The 8,147-nt window shown below is 39.8% G+C and overlaps 1 protein-coding gene across 1 annotated transcript in view; it reads left to right on the forward strand.

Moving 5' to 3' along the window:
* LOC106683209 (zwei Ig domain protein zig-8) overlaps nucleotides 1-8,147 on the forward strand; it is an 83,571-nt gene that overhangs the window by 32,899 nt on the left and 42,525 nt on the right. The gene's annotated exons all lie outside the window — the stretch shown is intronic.

The raw sequence follows: 8,147 nt of genomic DNA on the forward strand, positions 1-8,147 counted from the left end.
CCGTGTATGGGGGAGTCAAGTCTGTAAGTAGTGTACCCGCGGAAGTATGTCTGTGTGTAGTTGCTAAGTCTTGTGTCCGTAAGTGCGACTATGGATGGCCTACGAGAGGCCAGTAGGGTTTCTAGCTCAAGTTTTCGTTTCATGAGCCCTGTTATGTAATAGTTGATTATGCAATGTCTTACCATTGATCCTTGGGAGTGTGTTTTGAAGCACAAGTATAGTTTCTGTTTACTGTAATTATAATTGGCCAGAGCTCAGATTTTTTGCTTTTTATAAGTTGTATATATTATTTTATGTTCATTGAAATATCCTTAGATAAAGTGTATTACACAATGAAATTATGAAAATTTCCTTAATTTAATTTTATAAATGAAAAAAAAAATCAAAGGTACTAATATTTAAAAATATCTTTATCACATTTTGACAAAATCAGTCGAGTCCTACGTAACTGATTACAGCTATAGGCGTGGATCTAGTATAAATCTATAAAAAAAATTCATAACATTTTAAAAATAAACGTTCATACGAATTTTTATTCAAATCAGAATCTTCATGCAGAGTTGATGACACTTCTGTGCCAATGCTTCTAACATTGATTAGATATTATCAGAATAATAATATGATATTTATCCAAAAAGATTCATTAAAATTAGCAGTATCGGTCACTACTTATTTTTTGAAGAAAGCTGGTTATAAACTCATTTGCTCAAAGTTTGAGGTCTATTAAAATTGAGATCCATAAGACATATTTGTTTCTACTACCAGACCACATAACCGTACTTATTACTGATTTTCCATCTAGTTTATACATTTTTTTTAGATTTCAATTCAAAAAAGTAATAACACAAAATAATAAAAAAATAATAAAAAAAAAAATATCATAACACCAAAAATAGGTAATTCTTTCCTGCTGGGCCCACCCCGCTAAGACCCCCGGAGAGCGACTGTCCAATATCACTGTTGAAATATTAGCTTAAAATGGGAAGAGGAAACTTTAAGATAGTTAGATCGAGCAATATTTAAAAAGCGCCTGAAATCGAAAAACTGTGAAAGTGTTTAGTCAACCTATTCCATGCCTCTAGACTCATTTCTCATTAAAAATAATTTTCTCTAGAAAATATTATGTATTATGTATATGTTTAATTTATTAGAAAAATAATTACTGTACTAATACATGAATTAAGAATATACTTTAAATACTCTAATATGGGCTACACGTTTAACAAGTAATCTTTGTCGAGAATCACAAAAAAAATATTTTGATATTGCTCTTGAAGATAAAGTTAAAAATACGATTAGATTCATTTTTTAACTATGAACAAAGACATCTAACATGTTTGAGAGTAACCGTAAACCGTCACAAGTACGGCATTAATTTGTAACATATTAATTCTTAAAAATAAAAAATAATAATAATTAGATATCATCATTTTGATTTCGAAAGATTCTTTTAAGTTTTGGATTCAATTTGTCAAAAGTGACAATAAGGCAAATTCCAGAATTTAGGTCAGGTTTTATCTTTTATGGAATGCTTTGCGTTGTTCCAAAGAATTATTCAATCTATCAGTTCACTTCATGAGCTTCATCTAACATTTTTATCTGACTTATTTCAAATTTCTGTTTAATAAGATTTTCGGAAGGAAGCTAAAATTCGATTTAATTATTAAACTGTCCGGCAGCAATTAAAGTGGATAAAAGACATAATAAAATGGAACAACGTTTGATGTATTATTATAATTATACTTCTAGTAAAATGGGACAATATTTTTCAGCACTCTTTTATACCGAAGGATCCATTAAACAATAAGAAAAAGTATTACAATTATTATTAACATCGAGCTTATTTTGTTTTTATACTAAAGTATAAATATGATAAATCAAATTTTAAGAAGTTGTTTAACGAAAAACGTATTACTTTTTTTTATGTACATAACAAAAAAAGGATGTTCCTGGACCGAGCTAAAAAAATATTAATTATGCACCAGATGTTTCTGACATCAACTACGGACTTATTAAAATTCAGAATATAGCTCACTAAAAACTCCAATATCGTCCAGCCCCTATTCATAGCCTGCCCAACAGACCTAACGATATTCCTTCACCAACACATTGTGTTCAAAATTTGTTTATCTTAGTTGCGAAATTGATATCTGGTTACAAAAATATATTATACACCAATTACAAGTATAATTTTTCTAATCTTATTATTCATATTATTGATACCATTTTGATTAGATTTAAAAAAATATATATATATTTTTTTTCTCTTAACCTTTAAGGTTTGAAAAGTTGGATTTTTTTTAAATTCTGAACTAATATTTAAACTATTATAGATAAAAAGTACCTACGTTAGACTGCTCGAATCCTCCTTCAGTGAGATAAGCTATGTAGCCTTAATGAGTTGTAAATACCATAGCACATAGCTAATTAGAGTTGTGGGTCTGCATTTAATAGAAATGAAGGTGTAGAAGTATCTTCTGAGTAAGAACTTAATTCGAACATGAAAAATTCTGGAATAAGTCTAAACAATACCTGTATATTTAAATGTTTATCTATAAATATTTTTTAAAGTTTTTGTACATAAGGTTAATCAGAGTAAGTAAATATTTGGGGCAAATACATAAATGTGGATTTATTTTACATATTCATTTTTTTTTGTCTGTGCTATAGTAATACATAGTAATCTGAAATTAACCCATCCTATTTAGTTCAAGTTAAGATAGGCAACTCTCCCAAAGAAATTATAGAAAAATTCCCATTTATACACTTATTCCGACTTACTCTACCACTTTTATACAGGGTATCCTACAAATAAGTGGTCAGTGGGAGCAGATACCTTACCACAAGAGGAACCAAAAAGTCTATATAATCTATAGTCCGAATCTAAACGGTATAGGATAAAAATCTCTAATTTTGTGTTTTTGGCAATAATCCGTGGTTTTTTCCAGAAAAATTCAAATAAATCTATTTTGAGGCTCCTTACAGAGCCTAAGAGGAACCAAATTGAAGATGTGAAAATTTCTTATAAATGCATTGGGTTGGATCTGCCAAGAGAAAAAATAAGCGTTCCATGACGTTTTGCTGAAAACTAAATTTTAATATTTCTAAAAAACATTGGACAGCTATTACTCTTTAATCACTAAATTAAGATGTCCTGGTGGAATGGCCGGTACTAGTAGGCCAGTTTCCACAGAACCGCGGTACAAATTTAAATTAGTCAGATAGCTAACAAGCTGATTTCACACTGAGGGAGGATTCGTTCAGTCTTGCATAGGTACTTTTTATCCATAATAATATTCAGAATTAACATTCATCCAAATTTTCAAACCTTAAAGGATAAGAAAATATATATATATATAAATTATAAACAGAGCATAGGTATTATGGGTCTTAATACCTAAACTCCCCATGTAAACAAGCCAGAAGGTATATATATATAGCATTATACAGAGGAATAAAGTAGTATCTCATTTTTAAGTTTTAATTTCTTTGTTGTAACATATAGAATGGCATTTTATTTTTCGTTATTTTTACTTTTTGTTGTAGTTTACGAGGAATTGTTCGTAAACTGGCAGGGGGGAGTTATAAACAGAGCATAGGTATTATGAGTCTTAATACCTAAACTCCCCATGTAAACAAGCCAGAAGGTATATATATAGCATTATACAGAGGAATAAAGTAGTATCTCATTTGATCTAGCGTGTCTCATTTCGTGCCCTTATTTTCCTTTTTTTTAACCCTCAAGTTCTGACTCATCATAACTGATGCCGAAACCCGGGAGTTCAAACCGCGTAATACAAAGGCAGTAAGGAATTGTTTTTTTTCTCTCTATCGTAACGTTTCTTGTTTTAGCTTAAACTGAAATTTTATGGAAAATATTCTGAGAGCAGCGGTTCTGACAGTACCCGAAAATACTCAGGCAGCAACAATCGCAAGAGCAGGGACTTCCGCCACTACCAACAACGACCTTGGCGTCAGCACATGCAACCACCCTGAAATGGATTAAGGTTCGTACTGGGACAGCGCAGGAATTGAGGAGTGCTGTTTCAGACTTAGAGAAGTTCACCGGAGAGGTTGGTGAGCTAAACCATTTCATTAAAGGCGGAGATCACCTGATAGCACGGATAGCAGCGAAAGAAGGGGAAATTTTGCTGAGTGGGGCAGATGCGATGTCGTTGAGGGCGGCAGTGATCTGCCGGATAAAAAGGAACATCTTAAATCATATCCAGGCAGATCAGGAAACGCCATGGAGCCTGGTGAAGGAGAGATTGAAAAAGGCGTTTTGTGGGGGCAGGTGGACACCCGAAGAGAACATTTTCCAGATGTTCCGGGAAGAGAAGAAATCTAGACAAAGTAATGGGCAGTTCGCTGGAATCCTGCTCGCCCGTTCCAATCAAATTACAGATAAGATGAGTGAGATGAGGAGTATAGCGGAAGTGCAAGGCATCATGGGATTCCTGTCTACCATCTTAAAAGTGCAATTCGCCCGAGAGACAGGGAAACGAGAGGGCTTGCCCAGGGAGTGCAGTTTTGTGGAATGTGCCCAGGAAATGATGGGCGCCATCGCAAGGGAGGAAGAAGCTAGGACGGGAGTTGAGGAGGCCGGCTGGACAAGGGTCGCGTATAATCGACCGAAAGCCGCACCAAACTCATGGAAAAGGCGACAGTTCCAAGTGGAAGAGTGAGAGTGGAAGGGAAAAAAGCGGGACCGGAGAAAGGTGACCAAACCAGGGTGGCAAGCCGAAAGCTAGCGGAATAAGGGAGGACCGAAGATCCCATGGTTGTGGCAGGACTGGACATCTGGTGGCGCAGTGCCCCCGTACAAAATGCTACGAGTGCGGGAACGAAGGACATATGGCGAGGAATTGCCCGTATATTTTTAGGCGGAGAAATATGAACCAGGGCGAACCAATGGAAGTGAACGCTCAGAGAATGGGGAGAAGAAGAATCCTCAGGAGAGCGTACGAGTCAGATTCAGAGTCGGCCGAAACGTCCGAGACATCGGAAACGGAGTTGGAAGGAGGTGAGAAAAGATTTAAAAAGGGAAGAAGAGGAGAAAGGCGGGCGGAGGATGAAGGAAGAAAACAAGAAGAAATCTGAGGTGCGTACCAGGGGAGAGGCGGCCGCGTGTTTGTGAGTTGCAGCGTCGAAGGAAAGCGTGGCGGTCTGCCTATCATCTGCATGGGAGGAGTGAGATGCCTTATCGACACCGGGAGTTCAAACACCATCGTGTGCAGAGAAGCGTTAGACAGGCTGAGAGGAGGAGAGGAGACACCCCAGGTGAAGGTATGTAATTGTAGGTTAGTCACCCTGGGTGGGCCCTGTAGCGTCGAAGGGGAGGCAAGTATGGGGTTGAGTCGGTGGGGGTTAACCGGTTCACGTTAACCGGAATTACGATACATGTGGTCAAAGAGATGCTGCGGGAATATAAGGCAATTATCGGATGTGATCTGTTGCATAAGGCTGGCGCGAGAGTGAAAAATACGGCAGGGCGGTGGGATATCAAAATTGGAGGGTACACATTTCCGTGTCAGGGATTGGGGAAGGATGGTAACGTACGGGTGGGGGCGATTAGTAAGGAAGGAAATTGGAGGCAGGGCATCATGCAGGAGTTTGAGGATATTTTCTTTTAAGAAGGGGAGGTGTTATCAGCAACGGGGGAGACGGTGCATGAGATAGAATTGAAGCGCAAAAAGGTAACATACGTAAAGGAGCTCCGATACCCTCAAGCGCTGCGTGAACATATATGGGAGGAGATTGAGAATCTTAAGAGGCAAGGTATCATCGTTAATAGCACTTCACCTTACAGTAGTCCCCTATGGGCCGTGAAAAAGAAAGCTGTGGTGGGGGAGAAAACGGAAAAGTACCGCGTTGTCATCGATAATCGAAAGCTGAATGAGAATACGGTAGATGAGCGGTACCCGATTCCCCGGCTGGAAGACATACTGGATAGGTTAGGGGGGACTATTATATTTAGTACGCTTGACCTCAAGGCCGGATATCATCAAATAAAGATGCATCTAAAAGACCAATCGAAAACGGCATTCACTTTCGAACGTGGCCATTACGAGTTTACGAGAATGCCGTTCGGACTGAAGAACGCTCCCATTACCTTCCAGAGACTGATGGACGAGTTTCTCAGAGGTATAGATGAATCCATGTGTCAGGTGTACATGGACGATTTATTGGTCTTTAGTAAATCGGAGCATGAGCACAAAGTACATCTGGCGACAGTATTCAAAAGGATTCGGCAGTTCGGGCTCAAATTGTCACTGGAAAAATCATCGTTGGGGCAGAAGGAGATCAGCTTCCTAGGACATAGCATCTCGAAAGACGGCGTCAAACCCGACATTCACAAAGTAGAGGCACTGCAACGGATGGCAGTCCCCAGAGATGTAACAGGGATCAGGCGGCTGCTGGGGGCTCATAACTATTATCGACGTTTCTTACCGGAGATGGCGGAGCAATTGGTCCCTCTGAACAACCTCATAAAAAAGGGTAGCCTAATAGTGGTAACGCCTGCCATGGAAAATAACATTAAACGGTGTGTGGAAAGTTTGCAACAAGAACCGGTCCTGGCCTTTGCAGATTTTAGTAGACAGTTCACGATCACTACGGATGCGAGTGAATACGCGTTGGGCGCGGTGCTTTCGCAGGAGAGTGAGCAGGGAGAACGCCCGGTGGCATACGGTAGTAGAAAGCTGACGGATGCAGAATCGCGGTACAGTGCTCTAGAACGAGAATTGTTGGGGATTGTGTGGGCTGTAGAGCACTTCCGACCGTACGTATTTGGGAGGCAATTTAGGATCCATACGGACCATCGGCCTCTTCAGTGGGTCGGGAAACTAAAAGAATCGTCCGCGCGCATCATGGGATGGAAGGAGCTTCTAAGTCAGTTTAACATGGAAATTAATTACAAACCCGTGAAGGAAAATGTAGTGGCAGATTGGTTGTCGCGCGCAATAATCGTAAATGCGGTCGAGGAGGAACAGGGAGAACCGAGCGAGGATGTCCGACAATTCCTACGGGAATAGACCCCAGGGGAAGGGGAGACGTCAAATACACAGCCGCAGAAGGAGGGAACTCCGTCATCCCGTGATGATAGCTCTACGGGAGATAGACCGTCCGAGATGGAGGAAGTGGACGAGATTGTGAATGACAAAATGCTACAGATAATATGGAAAACGAGGACTTCCGGCCTTATGAAGGTGGAATACACCAAGTATGGGCAAACCTCGATAATGCCACAATTAGGGGAGAGATGAAGTCCTTAGAGGTAGATTGGCATAATAACACCCCAGGCCATCGCAAAAGTAGAGGGGGTATTGAACGCTTACATAGCACTCTGAGCGACCATTTGCGGGTGTATCACGCGAACAAAGGGCTGGATCCGGACGAGGCAATGGTAAGGGCGATAGCCGCATATAATCACTCCATTCATACCTCTACGGGGTTTTCACCGTTCGAGGTCCTCTTTGGCCTACAAGGGAGACGTAGGAACTTTATGGACACGGCGGAGGCGGATGGGGAAATGGTGAATCACGGGATGGTCATGCGGAAGTTGTGGGAGAAAGCGAGAGGGCGAATAGAGAGGGAGAAGCGTCGGCGAGTGGAACGACAGAATTTAAACCTTCGGGATGTGATGGGGGACATTCGAATTGGGGCGGTCGTGTACCGCCGTTTAGGGTCCAATAGAAGTAAGGAATCTCGGCGCTATGAGGGACCATTCCGGGTGATAACCATTAGGGAACATAACGTGGTAACCATTGAGAGTATACAGGAACCGAGAAAGATGCGGACGGTTCACGTAGAACAATTAAGGTTCCCAGCGATAACAACTCCGGAGACAACTGGAGTGCCTCCTCCCCAGCTCAGATGTACAGATTTTCGTTTTTTTTTTGTAGTTTTGTTTTGTTTGTTGTTTTGTAGTATATCGGAGTGTAAATAGGAAAGAGTGTGAGTGGGTGACCAGTGTAAATAGCCTTAAGTTGTATATATAAAATTGTGTAAATAGCAAAATGTTAGATTAAGTTTGTTAAAGTGTGTATATTTAGTTTTAATTTCTTTGTTGTAACATATAGAATGGCATTTTATTTTTCGTTATTTTTACTTTTTGTTGTAGTTTACGAGGAATTGTTCGTAAACTG

Source organism: Halyomorpha halys, unplaced genomic scaffold (genome assembly GCF_000696795.3).
Source record: "Halyomorpha halys isolate HHAL.00 unplaced genomic scaffold, Hhal_1.1 Scaffold473.1, whole genome shotgun sequence".
Taxonomy (NCBI): Eukaryota; Metazoa; Arthropoda; class Insecta; order Hemiptera; family Pentatomidae; genus Halyomorpha; species Halyomorpha halys.